Below are 21,466 nucleotides of genomic sequence, written 5' to 3'. Positions count from 1 at the left end.
TGATTTTGATCCATCAGTAAACCACGTGGATGACTTTGTGTCCAAACGATTTACGAAACTTATTGCACTAGAACGGTCAGCTATGACCGTTTCAAAGGGCCGGGCGTTTTCGAGGGATTGACAGTTAGCCCCCCCTCCTCGCACCACTTTTCAATAATCCCGAAAGCGGTTTGCATTAGGCTGCTCACTGGCTCACTGGCCTTCATGCTTGCCTTTCACAGTCACAACTATGTCTTCGGCTTATGCCTGGACTTTAAAGCCACCTGCCGTTAGCCTCTCCAGAAGACCGTCCATGACCAGACTCCACAGCAGGGGTAATAGTACCCCTCCTTGAAAGCATCTCCTGCACGTCAGCACGGTCAATTAAGTTTCCCCCAGGTAGGCTGTGACGGTTCGCCCTTTCAACATAGCTGATATCCTCTTAATAGTGGAGTGTTCTATCCCTTTCCGCTCAGCTGCATTGCATATGGAAAAAATTAGGCTATTATCAAACGCCTCTCCCAATGTCTCCGAACATTGTGAGCTGAATCTCCCTTGGAGCAATATTGGATTAAACAGTATCTTCTAGGTCGAATGAAAGTTAAAGAAAAATAGAAGAACTTAAGGCGAATTTGATAGCAAATTTGCCATTTGAATTATCATTTATCCACACTTAATCATCACATCAATTGGTGGATATCGTCACATTTATCTGTATGAAAAGATTAAACTTTATGGGTTAAGAGTATGTATAATGAACGTTTAATAGTAGATCAATAAGTCAACGAACATAATAGAACATTTTTAACGACTTTTAATATCTGATGTTACTCGATTACATCAAGATGAACCAACCTCATCAACGCCATAAATTATTGCCGAGAGTTAAATTTAAAATTGTGAGACACAAACACACATAAATACAAAAGCTGCCAGAGCAACTCATCACATGAGAGTTTTTCTAATGATCTGTAGTGTGTTGAATATCCATTTTTCTGGCGATACTGGTTACGTTGCTTTGATGAATGGAAATATGTACATTCTACATGAAAACTTGTTGTGCGGTATCATTTCTCGTTTCATTTTACGATCCTTGTATGTGATAAAACTCGAACAACGCGACGTGTGAATTCAACTGCATACATGGAACGATATTATGATAACTATATTCCAATTGATATACTGATAGGGCGCTTTATTCACGAGCCTTTCGGACCGCACAAGGGATAAGTCTGAATTCTTCGTTTTTTGTTCAATGGGAATGGTGGATTAGGAAAAAAAATTGAAATTGTACTAAAACCTAAAAGTAAAATGGAAAAGTCAAAGTTCAAAGTTGGAACATTATTAATGACTGACATAAAAGAGAAAAATCTTCCAAAAATCCGCAAGTAACAGAATATAAGGAAATAATGAAAACGCCTTAACAGGGAGGCAATTTATACAATAATAAGAATTAATTGTGATGCATACCACCCACACCCACAGATATGAATACCAGCAAGTGCTACTATCCGAGTGAACTAGCCAATTTGCCATCGTCAGGACCACTAAATGGAGAACGTTCCACCGAAGAAGAGCAGATGCTGACAATGGTTTCGGTCTCATATGACTCAGCTCCTTTTTCGTTGGAAAGCGCTTGGTATTATCGGACCCTAATTAAATACTAGTAGTAGCTTCTGAGTATTATCGAGTAGTACTCGAGCGCCTTCTAGTATTGGATGACTAGTTTAGTTCGGATCGTAGCACTTGTTGATAGTCATATCAGCGGGAGGTATGCATCTGAAAAAATTCGTATTATTCATTGCCTCTCTGTTAAGGCGTTATCATTATTCAATTTTACCACTGGCATCAATTCTGCCGTGAACTGAACGTGCTCCCATTATCTCGATTCATACACGCATTTTGATTTTTATCGAGTTCTACTCGATAATACTCAGAAGCTACTACCACTTTTTAATTGGGGTTCGATAATTCTAAGCGTTTTCCATTGAAGAAGGAGCTGTGGTACTCTGAAGAGTTCAAATCAAACCGAAACCATGGCCAGCATCTGCTCTTCTTCGGTGTAACGTTCTCCATTTAGTTGTCCCGACGATGGCAAATTGGCTAGTACAATATTCAGATCGTAACACTTGTTGATATTCATATCCTGTTCATATCGGCAAGTGGTATGCCTCTGAATTTCTTCTTATTAACAGAAGAAGGTTGCTAATTATTTTGAGCACACAGGGTGGACCAGTTCCAGAGTTTATATAACAGATACCGTTTCAGTTACTCCGTTGCTTGTTTTATACATGGGTGAACAAAAGAATGAAAAGCAAGCTATTATTCAGAACACCTGTGGAGTGAATCATTGACAGACAAGAATGTTTATATACAAACACCCACATGATGCCTCATCTTTTCTCTTTTCATTCATTGTGATATCTATATTTTGAGAAAATTTGAAGCGCATGATTTCCGATCATGAGGTATACATGATTACATTTTATCGGTATTGGAAATATACCAATTTAGATTTAGCTAGTCCGTTACAATAGACATCAGACCGTCCCATCATTTTGTCTGAAGGGACGGGCATTGATTCCAGCAACGATGGGGTCCGGTCTGTTGACGATTCCAAGAACAATGTCGAAAAAATTGGAGACACAATCGCTCGTCCAAAAGACTCGAACACATTCCTTGTCGCGTCTAGTGGTTATTGTCTGCAATGAGTTATCGATTCGAAGGGTTCATCATTTTTCGGGACAAGAAGTTTCTTCTGGTCTCGGTAATGGAGGTATTTTTCGAGGAAACGGTTTGCTTCAACTTAAATCTTCTTCTTAGAAGGATTTTACTCGTGATTTCATAAGCGAATATTATTAAATGTTACTTTCATGACTCTTATTTTCGACACGCAATACTGAGAGGTTTATGAAACTAAACTTTCCGATCAAAAATGAATTATTATTTCAAGACAATTCACATGACAATATTATCATCTTTTTGCATTGTTTCTTCCTTCATTCCATAATATTTCATTGAAGCACTCTACCAACTAATTTCTAATTTAAAGTTGATGAAGAATAGTCACACTTGATGCATAAAGGACTTCTTACTCCAAATTTATCTTCGCTTTCTTATTTCTGTTTACGGAAATATTAATATTTGTTAAGAAATAATTCAACAAATACAACAAGTACCTTAAATGAAACACCACTATAGGACATTCATTTAAGACAAATGAGATGAGGAAATTGGAAATGCTGTCCTCACCAATAATTTGAGGTCCTTTCGTAAAAAATCATGTTAATTCTTACGAAAATTCGACTCCATCATGTGCGCTGCCTTGGAATCAGTTGTGGTGATCTCGAAATGAACTTACCTGAAAAAAAAAACATGAAATTAGAATCCATGGATTTTACTGATATTTATTTATTTAATGAAATAAACGGGATATACCCTTTTATACAATAATAACAAACACGAATTACTTTGACAAACACAATGAAATGGACGAGATTTACAAATTTCAGTTAAGCAAAATGATGGCGAAAAGCATTTCATAACAGTAAACAACACATGTTATACAAAATTGAAATTCAAACTGAGGCGAAACTCCAAAGGCAGAACAAAAGGAAAGAACAATAAAAGAGTCTCAAAACATTAAAAATAAAGATGATATATGATAAAACTTAAAATAAATGAAGAAGATTGATCTTATTAGTGGTATGACATCGATTGAATTCAAATCTATTCAGTCATATTTTTTTCAACAAGAAGAGGGGCAAAACATAATATATACATATTGAAAGAACAAGAGAAAAATGAAAAAAAAAATGGATTCGATATTATCTCATCGGTCAAGGAATCCTTATTGATATGACATATGTACTAAGATGTAATAAAATGTATTATTTCTGCAAGCAAAAATCTCAATTGGAACAGTCTATTTTATGAAGATCCGATATAACATAAATATACCATTTCAGCGGTGTGATGCCATGAATGATATTTCAGATATCTGCTCTTCATTCTCATTTATATGTTAACATATACTCAGTAAGGAGTAAGGAAACATTGATTCATAAAATGTTCGTAATGAAAATTATGTTGATCAATATATATTTTCTCAAAACAATCCGAAAATGAAATTTTGAGGGGGGGCATAATTTTATTTTTGAAATTCTGTGAGGGTGTTTTTTGATATAAAATAGGTATATCTTCATAATTGCTATATAATCTATAATATGTTTGAAAGAAAACTACTTTCAAACTTCTTATTTGAAGAGGGGAAATAAAATTATTTTTCGATATTCGAATAAATATTCCTCTCAAGTTCTCGAAGGGGGGTATGGTTCCCATGCCCCCCTCACTGGAACCGCCCTTGAAATAAACTCATTATTATTGAATACCTAATAGTATATTATGTGCTATGCAACGAATTAAGTTCATTCTCCACGGTTCTGCCATTTTTCAACAAACCTTAGTGTAATTAATGTAAATGAACACTCCATGCTATTAGAACATTGAGCTTTTTTTACATTGATTATATGAGATATGTACTTGAAATTTTAATTTTCATTGCTTATCATGAATTTTGAATTCAATTGTTTTCAACCAAAATCGACGATCTGCTGAAATTGTCGAGAATTTCGAAATTAAACAATTTCTTCTCTACGCTAAAAACTTTGGTCAACATGTTTCAGTCGATATGACCATTATAAAGCGTGTAACTAAAAATTGGTGGTGAAAAAATACTCAGTATGTTCTCTGAAATGTTTCAACTTATGATGGAAATTGAAGGGGACTCAGATTCAGAGCAGGTTTCATAAAACTTTGATTGTCCGATCAACGATTGACGGTCACTTGATTTCTAAAATGAAATCACTGAAACCTTTTCTGAATATATATTGAAGAAGTAGAAATTGAGAATAATAGAATGGACGTATGAACATCATAATTTGATGTGAGAATGATATTCTGAATGATCATGACTGAATTATCGATTGATAACAAATTGACGTCTATTCGTCAATCAAGCGTTGATTCCCCGATCAAGCTTTATGGAATCCTTTTCTTTTGGTAACCACCTTTCTAATTCCAATTGTATTTTTGACTGTGATTTGTTTTTCCTTGCTCGTATATCAGAAAACGGATTAGAAGACTACATAATATAAAAACTGAAGAGCTAACAGAGTTTCACTGAAGCTATTAACATCAAAAACTGTCTCTCCTCCAATTTCCATTATGACATTTCAGGCAACTTACTGAATGATATCGATTGAAATTCTGGGAGGATTCTGCATTTCCTGAAACTTTTTAGGGTTTTCACTTCTAAGCTCTGAAACAAAATCAATTAAAAAATGAAATAAACGATATGCTCGTGTGTAAATTCTTGCGCTAATTTGTCAGGAGCAAATCGTCTATTTAAGTTTTTAATTGATTTTGTTTCAGAGATTGGGAGTGAAAAGCCTAAAAAGTTTCTGGAAACTTACTGAATCTTCGTTCACTATCAATTTTCAGTTTCATAATTGATAAAGGTCATATCGGCCTAAACATGTGGACCAAAGTTTCATTAGAATGTTGAGGAAAAAAATAGCTTGAAGATGACAATATCGAACATCTGGATAAAATACAGGATAAGAAAGAATAGAGGACAACAACAAAATCAAATTTGAAAGAAAGGAATGACTCGATCGAAAAAATTCGCGAGCCGAGGAACCATCCGAGAATATTATCGATAAAAAGCGGTTCGCAATCAGGAAAGAGTCGACGGAATGGCTCAGTAGCCGAATTCCCCTGGCCATCGTCCGATGCCTGGCATTCCTCCAAATAAATTTCAACTCGACCACGCACCCCATAAAAACCAAAACCCACGGGTAAGGTCATCGGAATCGGCCGAAGAGAGACAAGAGAGCACGTGCCCGCCTCTTTTGTATTTTTTACACAGGTACCAAGCCGCAAAGTGTCCCAAGCCCGGTAGCTATGACGTTAGGCAACACAATGCCTCGGAACCTTATATGGCTGGGTCCCCATGTAAGGCCAAACTCTATGGGTACCATGCCTCCACGTTCGGTCCCTCTCGACCACCGCAACTGACTCACCGCGAATAGGAGGATTGGTCCTTTGCCCAGTTGTTCGAAGGCGTCCGCGCGCTCAAGTGATCGACCAGGCTTTTCAAGAAGTGGGTGCCGTCGGACGTTCGAAATGGTGAGTTTTTTAAAAGTTTTGGGTATTTTTTCACGCACTGCGCATGAATTTCGGGTCGAAGTTGATGTTCACATCCGATAGCGATCTGCCGAAATCGATCTCGTTGACGATTCCGCAATTTGTGATACCATCTGTTCGATCGTAATTTTTTTTTCGCGAAAATCGACCGAGAAAATCGAAATTTTCTATGTGGTATCATTATTTGGTTCGTGAAATATCTTTAGGTTAAAGCTTGGCTTTGGTACCATTTCCATTCGTTTGATTCACGCTCTAGACAAAACAGTTGTTCGAAGGTACGATCACGGTTCGGAATATTGACCATTACGTCTATTGATTTACTTTTTTTCAGTGCACACTTAATGAAAAAACTGTGAAATGTCATATTCCAATAGATTTTTTTTGAATATATGCCCTATTAAACCTGAGTAACTTTATTCATAATCTCGATAACTTTCGAGTAAATTTTTGGTGACCATAGGTGAAAATTTCGATAAATTCAAGAAAAATCTCTATTTAAACGATTTGAAGAAATTGGGATATTTCAATTTCAGTATATAGTCAAAACATAACACCGCAAACCATAATACATAATATATTCTACTAGATACTAGAAAAAATAATAGAATATAAGTACAACACATTATATTTAATTCGACAAAATCCATAGAAACATGAAATCACAGAGATAAAAAGATTGAATATTAACAAAACAGTGAAAATGGTATTGCCCTTTCTCAATATTCTCCTTGGAAATATGGTGAAAACAATTAAGGCTACCAGCAAGTGATACTCCTTCAATTCATATTCCATCAATATTCGGTAGTAACGCAAAAATCGTATAAAATAATATTTTTGATTTAGGATTTTTTTTTAATTTTGATCGAATATTCGGACTATGCAAAGAAATGTTTCGAAAAAAATTAAAATTATACTTGTTGGTGGATGAACTTACACATATGCATTATCGTGAGGAAGTATTATTCATTATATGTATATGGGGAGTACCCTCGGGAGTACCTAACTGACAAAATTAAATAATATTTTGGTGAGCTGGAAAAACTATCGAACATAGATATGGGAAATAATACTTAACGGAAAACGTTTTTTCTTGCAGATTTCAATGCTTTCAAAATTGAATCAAATTCTTACCATTTTTCCCCTTATTTTAACTTCTGGTATTCCGGAAATGGCAAAATTTTTCTTGCACATACTTAAAAACATTTTTTCTCATTTAATAAATGCTCAAAGAATTCTCAATTCTTATAAATAAAAAGTAATTTATATTTCTTTCAATCTATTTTATTCAAAATTATCTTGGAAAAATAAAATTAATCTTTAAAAAATATCTATATCCACTTTGTCGATGGTTCCATAAATACTTGATGTCAAATAATGAAAGCATCCATTTTATCACATTTGACATCGAATTTTTATTGAACCTGGATATATTTTCCGCATTCTGTTTTTGAATCTACTCAGAATAATTTCGAATGAAATTGCTTGAAGTGAATTTTAAAGTACAATATCCATATATTGGAATTGAGAATTTTTTGAGTATTCAGAACGAAATATTTCAAAATATTTTGTAAAAAAAAATTTCGCCGTTTTCGGACAAACCGGAAGTTGAAATGAAAAAATAAATAGTCAGAAATCATTCCTACACAATTTGAATATTCAAACGAGTTGAATAGGCAAAAAAAAATGTGTGAAAAATGATTTTTCCATAATAATTCCTCTCACCTATGTTCGAAAGTTTTTTCAACAGCACAATTGTACTTGAAAAATACTTTCATACTGATGGTTCACTTTTTAATTTTGTCTAATGAATAAGTCATAAGATCTAGTGTCCCGTTTACGTAAAATACAATAAAAAAGTAAAGCTGTGTTATGCAAAATCAAATTTATAACTCCATTGAACATTTGAAGCTTGACTTATTAAACTCAGAACATACATTATTGTGAGAATAAAAAAAGTACTACAAAATGAAACTTGCTCAACTTTGGTGCAGAACAATGACATGATTAGTTTTTGGCATGCTCGTTCGACCATACAACATTACTCTTTATAATAGATCATTTAATGACCTCTGGTATGTATCTGGGTATGTACCCAGATGAATTACATCAATTTTTTCTTGTGTTATGCATATGTATATAAAATTGTGGAAACTGTTTTGGGTTTAATCCCCGTGAAAAGAAATAAAATAAAATGAATACACCACCCAATTTATTATTCAATTAGTTGATCACAAAATAACAAACTCATAATGGACAAATAATCGTGACTTCACTGTTCGAAAAAACAACACAGAACAAAAATAGATCTTACATGATTTCATATTTTTTTCTACAAACTAGATTACATTAAGAGTTTTATGATCTGGGCGCCTTGGATAGGATATGTCTTCAAGAACACACTTAATATTGAATCTTCTATTACCCGAAATCTAATCGAATGATGTGAAACATTGTGGAATTATATATTCAAAAAATATATTCAATAATATTATAATTATATTTAATCATAGGTAATATTCGATTTTTATGCTTATATATGAATTTCAGTAATTTATCTTGAGTATCTATTTTTTTTTGTAAATTTCTTTCCAATGTTTCGTCTGAACATCAGAACATGAAAAATTTAAGAGGGCAATAATAATACACCTATAACAGGTGCTGTAAGAATAGCCTCTAAAATAATTCTAAATTTTTCGATCGAAATTTGGTAATGAAAAAAAAATATATTGAAAATTGTGTGAAAGTTTGAATTTCGAAGTAAATTAAGATATTTTTCGATGATACAACGAACAAGAAACGATATATTCTTTGTGGCTGGAATAAACATCGCTTTAAATTTTTAAACATAAGCTCAAAACTTCCACAAGCTCCTCTAACTTACATTTCATTCATTATACTTTTTACTATTTCGAAAGAAACAAATTGTAAGCATCAAGACCTCGTACATTTATCGATTAATGACCTATTTACTCCAATAGTTACGCAATTTTATGTATGTATTTTGTCAATTTTTAATCTTTTTAAATAATTGATAAATTATTCGTTTATACCTTCTTTGTTGAAAATGCTCGTAATTACTTTAGTGAGTATCCAAAATTGAAAATTAGTACATGAACGTCTGGTGTATTTAGGCCTGGTTAACAAGCAAAGCTTATCAAAGAATCCAGCGTTCAATTGACATATCAATACACATTTGTTCTCAAAACTTGAGCCAGATACTCAGAGTATTATTTCTGAATCAAATTTTTATCTGTAAACGTCGATCTTATGATTTTTAAATCCTTTATTTGAGTATATTCATTATCATATGTCACTGATCTAATTCTGGGAACTAAATCATTGATTGAGCACTCAAAGTTTAGCTTCACTAAATAAAAAAGAATATATGGCTGTAATTATTATTCATTTTTTAAATTTTCCCTCGATAATACTTTTCTAACTCAATACCAAAGGTTACAAAACAAAAAGAGAAATAACTAAAATTATGAATGAATTTGTACGTGAAGTATTTTGCCGCGCCTCTACTAGCAGACGGTGCAGGCTCTTCGTGAAACCAGAAAACATCACGATCATCTATCTCGCCGGACTCTCAACATGTGTGATTCACTGTTTCAGATTCGAACGTCCGGCAGCTCCGACCACCTGTCCACTAAACCCTCGCCCAATCCATCAAATTCCACTATTATGGGGTCAAATCTCGGCACGGACCACAATCTACCCGGATGAACGGCAAGGGGGCGCTTCGAGACCGATAGGGTGCAAGAACACCCCTTGAGGGTGAGCCGAAGCAACAGGTGCGTAGTGTCTGTGACCCCACTTCGGGTACCAGCGCGGCCAACTTGATCTCTCCCAAGTCGGTCAGAGCCAGCGCCAACGTTGATGTCGAAATCACGACGGACGGAATCAAAGGTATCGGCATGTCATTTTGATATTTACGATAATGATTAGGTCTGGTACTTTTCTTTATGTACAGGATGGTCGAACAACGATGAGAACGAAATTATTCCCGGTTATTTAGACTTTTTCTCTTTGTAAAAGAGGAAGAATATTTTATTCCAATTTTCTGAAATATTTATTAGGTACTTGGCTTTCAATTTCAATGAATTTTACGATTTTGAGCAAATAATCTCGTATGATATTTTTTTTTTATTTTTGCCACTATACGTTTGATTTTGATACAATTTTTAGGAAAGACAAAATTGACAAAAACAAATATCAGGCAATAAAGCGATTGGAACTTAGTTGATAATAATACAATTTGTTAAATAAGTCATTTTTGAGTAGACAATGTAGACATCAACATCACGCACATTTAAGAATTTCGTTTTCGAAGTAGTATATGAATTATTTCGTGATTTTCATTCAATCAATATTGATATACATGGTGAGTCTTTGATTCTTTCGAATATTTCAGCGGTAGATTTTTGAGGTCAAAAGAAGCACTATCTTCCCTTACCATTTTTTCCGAATCGGCTCGGTTTAAAAGATACAGGATGTTGAAAAACCATAAAAAAAATTATACGTTTTGTAAAATGAAAGTATTCTTCATATTTTCTCGTATAATGCGCCTGTTTCGAGTAATTCGATGTTCAAAAATTAAAAAGTACTTGGGAAATTTGAAAAATTGGGTACTTTGACTGAATACAACTCTGTTAAAAATATCGACAGATTTGTAGTGTCACAGATATAGCTAGTTATTCTGAAGGTAATTTTGTTTTTCCAGGGTTGCACAGCTCATTATGAAAACTCAAAATGGCTATATCTTTTTATTAGGGCCGCAAAGGAAAAAATGGTATGGAAAAAAATGTGTTTCTTTCTATCTCAAGAATCTACCTTTAAAATATTTGTACCAGTCAAAGACTCACCCAGTATAGGTATCGTTTGTGAGAAAAATAATTGTCCAATTTATTTTAAACACGGGATTTCTTCTTTATTTGTATTTAATCTGAGTTCTTCGATTCGTATTTATTCATTGATTTTTTTTTGGTGTGCTTCTTTTCCATATAAACCAAATTATATGATATATGTAAAAATTCGTTATTTTATCCTAATAATCTAATTTTTGCTTTTTATCGCAGTTTTGGAAATTAACAGTGCAAGTTAGCAGAAAACATTTTCAATATTTATTGATTTGAAAGAATCGGTCTGGAAAAAAGGTCCACTTTACACTTCACTTTACAGATTTTTCATGATATCTTGCTTCTTCAGACCAATTCATACAGATTCAGGAATTCAAACCTCTCGTGATGATGATTGAAAGTGAAATATTAAATTCAAATTTTTTATTAACACCTTAGATTATACATTTCACATTACTAATATTTATTGACTATTTTTATATTTTTTCATCTTTTATTTTGAGGATATATATTCTTTTAATATAAGAAGTGAATTTTTCCCCACAATATTCCACAGTTCCACGTCAAAACTTATGGGAATGAGGAAATATAGTCTTTATTTTCTTTCACTCTCGTGATAATCAGTACAAGAAAAAATTCTTTTAAAACAACAAAATAAATACTCTAAATAAAATGGAATTGAAGACTAGGATAAGATTGGAGATCCGTGAGCTGTTGGGTAGGGTTGTAGTTAAAGGTTTAGCGAAAAATATTCAATTTTATTTCCAGAGAATATCTAAGTAAAATCGGAACTCAATTAACGTGATACTCCGTCCTAAATTTTTTACGTTTTCGGTTGAGAAACTGTTAATTTTTTTTCAAGAGACATTTGTTTTTGATAACCACAAAATGAATAAATTTTGTTTCAGCATTTTAATTTTGAGTCATTTGTTGAAGAAATATCATTTTTATTCCTACTTATGCCCCATTCTGTGAAACTTTTTTTTGTTTTTTTTTGTAATAAATCGTACTTTTCAATAAAAAGTAATGTGTTAGATGTCACCGAAGTGATTTTTATTATTCAATGCTTGATTTGATTATAGTTGGAGATCCGTTAATTAATAAGACAAAATATTTACAAAATTACAATATGGGTATGTTGTAAAATGTTTTGGGTGCTCAATAATTTTTTTGTCCCAAGTGAAATCAGAAAATGAGCTTGCACCTGATATTAGTCCAGCTGTATATGATGAACGCAGGGGTGGTAGTGTGCAAGTGCATTTCCTGACTTACTACTCATTGGTCTTTCGCCTGTTCGAACAACATTTACATTCGTTGATGAACCAGATCGGATATTTAGCGAATTGCAAACCGGTATCTATCGGAGGTACTGAAACGGGTTTTAAACCGAGACATTTCGATTCATAATTACAAATTATAATCGCTGTACGCTTTGAGTGTCTCTAGTGATTAGTTGGATGAAAATGAATTTTTCGGTCGTTAACTTAAACGAGCCACATGAGAAGCCAACATGAAGTACATGTAGTTTTTTATGGCAGTAGAGTGTAGGAAATCCTTTTTTCCCCAAAAACAGAAATTCAACTTCGGAATGTTTTACTGAGAATTATTGCCAACAAAAGTTAGGAATTATGTATTCTCATTTTCCAAATGCATTCAAATTTTTCAACTTTAACTTTCACAATCTGAATCTAGACCTTGTTCATAGTGAAACTTGACTACCCTTCAATGATCAGTTCATAGTCAGGGCCAATAGAGATCTTCACCATAAAAACTGTTTGCAAAGTTGTAAAATTGTTATATGACCGATCGCGAATTTCAAAATTTCATTGCCTGAAGACTGGTTGAGCTAGATTCATTCATGGAATGTTGAGTATAATTTTATCAATACTCAATTCAAATTTCAAGAGTCTAACATCTGGGACATCCACAGTTTCGAAAATAGGTCTCACTCATCAAAATAAATCATCATCAAAGTTTCCATTACCTACTCAGAAATCAATCGAGCTAAAATTTAGTTCGCTAAATCATGCGTTGAAAGAAATTTCATATTCAGTTATACAGGGGGTCTTTGACTCGTACAAATATATTAGTAGTAGATTCTTGAGGTCAAAAGAAACACTTTTTTCCCATACCATTTTTTCGATTCGGCCCTGATAAAAAGATATAGCCATTTTAAGTTTTCATAATGAGCTGTGCCATCCCTGGAAAAACAAAATTACCTTCAGAATAACTAGCTAAATCTGTGACAGTACACATCTGTGGATCTTTTAAAAAGAGTTGTATTCAGCCAATGTACCCAATTTTTCGAATTTCACAGATACTTTTTGTATCTGAACATCAAATTACTCGACAACGGCGCATTATACGAAAAAAGATGAAGATTACTTTTACGTTACAAAACCTTCAAACATTCATTAGATAGCGTCCAACTTAGTTTCAAGAGTTGGGTTCTTTAGATTTTTACTATTTTTATGGTACGTTACGGTCATAATAATAAAACTGGAAGACGTGTGATCTTCTGTTTGAAAAAGATTTATCAAATGAATGAATAACTATAGTCCGAAATTCATTTCATTCAATAAAACCTTTTGTGAGATAGAACTAAAAATGATTTTTTTAAGGTTTTTCAACAGCCTGTGTCTTTCAAACCCAGCCGATTCGGAAAAAATTGTTAGGGAAGAAAGTGTTTTTTTTTGACCTCACGAATCTACTGTTAAAATATTTGTACGAGTCGAAGACTCACCCTATATACGATCAGGGAATCGAGAAAATATTCACTACGGTGCTAAAGAGTAAGGAAGATTAGGAAAGGAAACCCACCCCTCATATCCTAAAAAGAAATACCACTAAATGGCATACAGATGGTTCGAAAATCACCACAGGGTCTAGCACAAAAGTGCTTAGGACTGGCACTAGATACTCATTATTTCTGAGCTGCTCTCCAAGCGTCTTTCAGGCAGAAATATATGCCATCGAAGATGCGTTGACATGAACCTAGAAATAAACAATCAGATATGCGACAAAGCGATTCATCTGACAGTTAGGCTGTGATAAATGCACCGAGCTTTATTTATCTAAGATGGTATAGGAGTGCCGATGGAAAATCAACGAAACAGGAAAGAATCAGAAGGTCTGTTTGATCTGGTCCAAAAGAAAAGGGACACAAACTCCGTTTGTAAGCCCGGAAAACTTTTGAGGTATTGGAAAACATACCTAGAAAGAAGAGTTTCAGGAGAAGGAAAAAACTGAAGGAGAAACACTCTGGGGAATCTTCTGAGGATGGATCATTACAAAGAGCTCCTTGGAAACTTTGATACTGCGAGATCTAAAGAGTATGTGGATCTCAACAAGAATTTCAACTTTCTTACAGGGCATTGTCGCCTCAGAAAGCACCTAAATTGGTCTAACAGAAACTGATGAGTAGCCAGTCTGTAGGGAGGAAGAAGAACATACATCAGATCAGATTCCCAATTATAACAATGCTTTTTTCATCCACCTAACCTAGTTAATGAGGCAATCTCAATAAAGCCCAATATTGCCATTATCGCAAATACCGACCAATCTGAGATGGTACAGTTGAATCTTCACATCTCGCAGACACAGCAAATGCAAATTTTATCAGATCCGATGCTTCTTTAGACATTTCTTCTCGAGAACCACTAAGATCAGGACAATGTCTGTCAAGTGGCGTCGAAGTTAAGATTGCTTAAACATGATAATATACACGGGCGACAACGTGACTTGAAAACTTCCAGGAAACATTGCTCATTGAAATGCCCATTCGATGTACGTATGTAAGAGGTGTCTGTACTGATTCATTATAATGGCATTGTAATAACTTTGCTATGATGCTTTCTATTAATGAAGCACTTCTATATTCAATATTGTTTACCTCACATTCTGTTTGAAATATATCAACAATCTATGAAATGGACATAATAATTATGTTTGTATGAAATGTTATTTGAGGTTTGTTCCACGAATTTTCTCCACGATTTTTGGGAATATGGTGGAATCTTCTGAGTTTTTACCGATTTCCCACATTTTTATATCATTAAGTTATGTGTTATTTATTCACAGGATTTGTTTATTGATTATTTCATTGCTCTCGTACAAGAAAATCAGAGGGAGGTATTTCAGAGAGGTCGGTCGTTTCTGTAACAAGTCTTGGTAAAAATGTGTTTATTTGTTATTTCTTGTTTGTGGTCCCTCCTTGCCGATTTTCCTTTGTTTTTAAGCTCACAATTATTGTTTTTGCAACCGATTGCAACATTTGAATTTCGAAATGATGCAGATATACAGGGTGTATTTGAAGGTGAGGCTTTTTTCAACAACAAGGTAGAGCTGGTCAAAATGAAGCGTTTCACCAAAAACCACCTATAGAAAATTTTCAAAATGACTAAATTGAAAAAAAAAAATTGATAATGATTACTGAAATAGATCCTAATACGACCCTAAACTGTTAGCTGAATTATCGCAAAGCAGTGGGAAAAAACTTCTGCCCTGATTCGACCATATGGTTTCGTTTAAGATATTTTGGCTCGTTCGATTTTTACGTGGTAATGAAAATGGAAACTTAGGATTGCCGAATTGTTCTCATCATTTTTCAGTAACTTACACGATCTTATGAAATGGCTCATTTCGATACCAACTGACAGAAGAGACTTAGGACACAGTGTAAAAAATAGAATAATACTTCAAAATTTGTCTGAATTATTCACGAATTTTTTCACAATGGGCGTCACAATCTTCTTGTTCGAACATTCCAACAATCGTCGTGAAAATGGGATGAAATGGGGAAACATCATAGAACATTTTCAACATAACTAACATAAGCACTTTCAAGAAACTGCCTCGATTTCCTACATTTTTTTCACCCTAAATTGCACGATACAACATTTTCCTTCTCTCAAAAGTGACCTGATGCATCTAATCCGATAAACTTGGTACTGAACCATTAATTGTCCAGCCATATGTTTATGTTTCGTTTTTGCGATGCCGGAGTCACCTTCCACAGTCCCGTATTTGAAATTCAATGGAATTTTGTTGAACTTCTAGGGGTTGTGTCTCAGCCATCTTGGATAATTTATACAGAAAATTTTTGGTTAAACGACTTATTTTGATGAGTTCTACCTTCTGTCAAAAAAAGCCTCACCTTGTATTGAACATAGACTGTATTATTACTGTATCCAGGGTTTGGACGATAAACATAAAGTAAATCGATTTTTCTACCGAATTAATGCGCATCGAATTTTCCTTTATACATCAAGTGTCGATTCTATGCTTCATTAGTGGATATCCCGATTTAATATATGCATTCACCTGCAGTTCGGAACTGGTCCAAAAGTAGGTTCTCAACACGCAAAGATAACCTCCCAATTATTTCATGATAAAACGTTTTTTTCGGAATAATTCGACCCCTCATTAAATTCGCGAATTTAGAGGAATCATTATTTTCCGACATACCTGTCCTGGTGCTTTTCAGAGGCGGTAATTGCTATTAACGAGAAAAAGTTAATCTTCGATTTAATTACATCGGTGTGAACATTCATGACAGCAAGAAGGTCCATTTCCGTTCTGGATGTCGTCTTATTGATTTAGGACGAATATGATAATTTGAATGTTCTCGATTTCGAATAATTTTGCGTCAATTGTTACAGAGTGTAAATGAGGAGTTGCGAGAAAATTTGAGGAGTAATTTTTTTTTGAGCACCTAAAATTTTTTTTAATTTCCCCTTCTAAACAAGAAAACTGACACAAATAAATTTGAGGAAACATTCTATGAGAGTCAGAAGAGAATAAAATAAAAATTTGGCGGTGATTATCTTAGAAAAAGCCACAGCTAAAATTTGTTTCGTAAGAATCTATTTTCTGCATTCACATAATTACCATTGAATAATTAATTCTCCATAACTCCCTAAAAGTAACGGTTTTTAAGAAAAAAGATGGATAGAAATGGCTGATTACAACCTGCAGGAATAACCAGTGAACGATCATTTTGTAGTTTTCTTGAAACTTGTCTCTCACTCTTTTTGTCGTTATAATATTATGGCTATTCAAGGTACTGACTTATACTCTTCATGTTCTCTTTCATGAAACTTCGCAAAGATAGGAATCCGGATATTGCAATTGATCACACGTGCCATTTTGTGATGCATAAATTCGCAGAACGATATACAGATAAAATACGTGATATATTCAGGATTCCGCAAATCCATAAAGTCGGACACTTTACGTGAGAAACCTGACAAGTCTAACCAGGAAGAGTACGTAACATTTGATATTAATTTGTCACGTTGTCTGCATTGTTAGATATGGATGACTCGTTCATGAAAAGGGAGAAATATCTGAAACATGTTGAGATATTCAGATTGGTTCTTCAGAGGCGTAGAAGACAAGAAAGAGGTATATAGCGTTCATGTTTCGAAAAGAGTATTCTGGAAATTAAGAATCTGTGGATGAGATTTTATTTGCAGCTAAATGAATGACATCTTTGATAATACAGATTTTACAATAGAAGCTTATTTTATTCAACATTCGAAATTTGAAATATTCGAATATAAACATAATTAAATATAAGTAGTGATATTTTTGGAATCTCGACTTTCTACTGAAATTGGTAAAACTTGCATCGACTGATCATTTTCACGACTTCAATAGTTCTGGCATTTCAAATTAATGACCAATTTGAATTGTTGAATATTTAAATTAGGATGGTGTTCAATTATACTGTGAGCATTCAAGAGAATTGAAGATATTTTATGTCAATTATTTTTTTTTAACGATTTATGATCCATAATTCTGTTTCTTTGCTTCTTCAATATCACAATTTTTTTAACTTCATTGGTAAAAATATCCTCGACGGTAGAAAAAATCAATATTGCTCAGTTATACGTCTTATTTCCCTTCGCATTCGTCTAACTGGTTATCACAGTAGACACGCCACTGACTACCGGCTAACACAAATCTCAAAGATGACTTATTTCCATGTAATTCAGTAATTAATAACTCGTAGTGTCTGCACAAGGTGTAATCAACGCTTCTGTTTCTGAACTAGTTATTAAAGTTGATCCATAATCGCTGTTGCAGCCTACCAATCAGCATTGCAAACTAAGCGATTAAGTTTAGTTGTACTGAATTATTTCTTTGTAAGTTGAAGCAAGTTGGCATCCTTGCATAAAGCAACTTTTTTTAGCTTTCTCGATTTTTTTTTCTGAATCTACAATGTTCAAAAAATCATTTTGATTTCATGGAAAAACTGTCGCTTAATCGGCATATACAGGGTGTATTCAAATTTGAGGCTTATTTCGAACGAAGGTAGACGTCGTCAAAATAAGTAATTTCAACAGAAGTGCAAGGCGAGACACGAAAGGTGAATCTACCTACAAGGTGGATCTCCTGGCTTGCTAGTTCAAGGTACTAAATAATCAGAAAAATTCGGCAATCCTAAGTTTCCATTTTCATTCTCACGTTAAAGTCGAATAGGCCAATATCAAAAAAACAAGAAGTATCTTAACCCTACCATAAAATTAATCTCTAAGCGAGTAGAAATTGAGTGCATAAGTTTTTGGGATCGAATTCAAGAAAATCTCCACATTGACATTCAGTTAAATTTTCAAATCTTTAATTTATTTCATCAAATTTGATTCATATTTATATGTAGGTGGTATTATTCTTCAGATATCATTAACTTTCACTAAGCAGTAATTACTGAATATTGAAGAAGAAGAAGAAAACATGAATTTTGAATATGATTCATTGTGACTGCAAACAGCACAAAAGCTGAAAATTACTAAGAAACTTCTACCATGTACGATTCACATCATAACATTGTAATTGCCGAATGGACCATCTAAATGAAATTTTTTATCCAATGCTTCAAGTCATTAAATGAAGTTTGTCAGTTATATTAAAGCAATAAATTTCTTATTCGAATATCGAAGCTTTATTTTATTACCGATTTTCACACATTTCGACAAGGTGGCTTTTATGATCCTACCCAGCCTTTTTTTTTCAACACCTACTCTTGACATAAATGATCTCATATAAGTCGAACATTATTGCTCACAGATAGGGTTTATTATTTTACGCATTAAATAAATCTTTTTTCACATTATCCTTAATTATTAATTATCGAACACGGATACATAAATATATGTATGGCCTATGGCCATAATAGAGGCTGTTCTTATTTCTTAACTGATTATCACAGAATATTGACTTTTGTAGATTGTTTTTGATTTTATTAGGTGACTAATGAAGTTTTATATAAAAAATACGAGACATTATAATTAATACAAGATTAAGGAGGACCAATATGATGGCTAGTGAACATTTATATTTTGTGTGACTCCCGTAGAAGAGAATAGATTTTCAAAAGGATGAAATATTATTTTCCCTAGTTATGTGTTGGAAATAACTTCTGTTGCCTCATTCCAGTTTATTTCTCATTTATCTGGAAATCGAACTAGATATTCACTAAAAATATGTTCTTTCGAGAAACTAATATTCAAAAGATTAATTTTCTTGAAAATTAACTTGCATCAACAAAATGACTCTTCAACTTAACGAACGACCAAATATTTTTTGTGTTTATTTATCAATTATTATTTGACTTATATAGTTTAATCTTTTTCAGAATTACCGTCTCTTTTGTCTGCAATGAAAGGAAAGCAGTGCTTGGAATAGATCTGAATAGTTAGTAGTTATAACATTGTATACGTAAATTTGTATGATTATTTTTTAGAAGTTTACCAATATTTTTGATGGGAGTTTGTAAATTTTCTCCTCTTGTAGTGTATTTATTAGTTATAATTCATCAATTTCTTTATCTAAGCAAAAGTTTCATTTCAAAAGGAGCAAAAAGTTAGAAGAAGGTGAGAAAAGTAAGTATGGAGAAACATTGTTTCGACGTTAGAATTTCTCTGTCGATTAAAAGTGAAAAATAATTACGAAGTTATAGTTTTTTTTATTATTTTTTGTTTCGAAAAGTGATTTCTAGTCAGGAGGAAAAGTCTAGTCAAAGTATTAGTTTGATTTCTATACATAAGTTTGGAACTAACAAAGTTAATGTTAAAAGCAGAATCTTCAAACAGATATGAAAAAATTAAATACATATATGTATTCCGATAGCGAGACAACAATAGATACCAAATAATTTTGAGTTGAAGGAGCTATTGAAATTAATAGGTAAATACTAATGAAATTTATGCAAAACAGAATTATAAAATTGCACATCACATTTTAGACGGGCACAAAAATATTTGTGTAGAGTTGATTTTAAATTGTCTGACAGGCGTGCTCTGGCATTGAAGTACCATATTTTTTATTATGTAGGGAAGTGATCTAATATAACATTATTTTTTCCTCAAAAAGAAAATTAAATATTCTCATTTGGTGTTTAACAAAAAAATTTTTGAATAATCTTCATCTTCAATAAAAATTTACAAGAAGAAGCATAGCTAAATCCTTCATAACAGCTTCGTCTAAAAATTAGATTGTTTTGTTTCGATTCCAATTATGCATATCTAATAAGCAGTAGGATTCAACTTAAAATATGAGTTTTAATTTTATAGATATCATTAATTTCTAACGTGCCATATATAACTTTTTATATTATGAGATATTTATGCTTTATTTTCGATGTGCTGTTTCAAATTTGAATGACTCAAAATTTCACGTTTTTCATTTTCAGGGTTGAGAAATAGCTTTCCGTTGCTCTTAAATTTTTGGTAAATTCATAAACATACAAATCTTCAATTCAAATTTGAATCGAGCATTTTTCCTGAATAATAATAATTATTAGCGAATCTTAATGTTATTCTACGTTAACACTCTCATAGTTCAATAATCTCTTCAGAAGTTTTTGACCGTCCGTAACGACTAGGCAGAAGTATAAATCAATATCTGTTATTATAATTTTGATGAAATGATAAAGGAATAACATTTCATGGAGCATTTTGATTGCCCCATATGATTGACAGATACAGATAGTTGAATTCTGGTTTTTCCTAATTCCTATATTACAAAGTCAAATGATGGATTTTTTCCTATCTCAGAAGTTGTATATTAACATAATGATATGTTGCATTCGTATTCTTCATCCAAACAGCTGCATAAGGCTTTAACTTATAATTTAAGTGAAAACGATAAGAGTGTACATATTTGTACTGAAATGCATCGGAGGAACCAAATTACCGAAAGGTAAATTGGTTGTTGTTATACTAATTAACTTTATTGTATATATTCGGGTTTTTTATGTTTAATTATTTACCTATAGCTTGATAAGATTCAATTGGTAGACTCATGTATCCATATTATTAGTGTGTAAAATATACTTTATTTACTCTTGTTAGTTTGATATTGCTTAAAAATATATTTGAATAAACGAATTTTAAATTGAAGTTTTGTATTTCATTACC

At 32.9% G+C, this 21,466-nt stretch overlaps 1 protein-coding gene and 1 long non-coding RNA gene across 2 annotated transcripts in view; one reads left to right on the top strand and one right to left on the bottom strand.

Annotated features, from left to right (window-relative positions):
- The window catches only part of LOC123314697 (serum response factor homolog), a 116,348-nt gene that overhangs the window by 44,445 nt on the left and 50,437 nt on the right, over nucleotides 1-21,466 (bottom strand). The window lies entirely within an intron of this gene.
- Nucleotides 6,016-19,982, top strand: LOC123314699. The gene is made up of 3 exons (XR_006537860.1): nucleotides 6,016-6,168; nucleotides 9,802-10,095; nucleotides 19,684-19,982. It is a non-coding gene; the product is annotated as an uncharacterized LOC123314699 (long non-coding RNA).

Source organism: Coccinella septempunctata, chromosome 6, assembly GCF_907165205.1.
Source record: "Coccinella septempunctata chromosome 6, icCocSept1.1, whole genome shotgun sequence".
In the NCBI taxonomy this organism is placed as follows: Eukaryota; Metazoa; Arthropoda; class Insecta; order Coleoptera; family Coccinellidae; genus Coccinella; species Coccinella septempunctata.
Note: the sequence above shows the minus strand (reverse complement) of the source record. Positions and strands in the feature narration are given on the sequence as shown.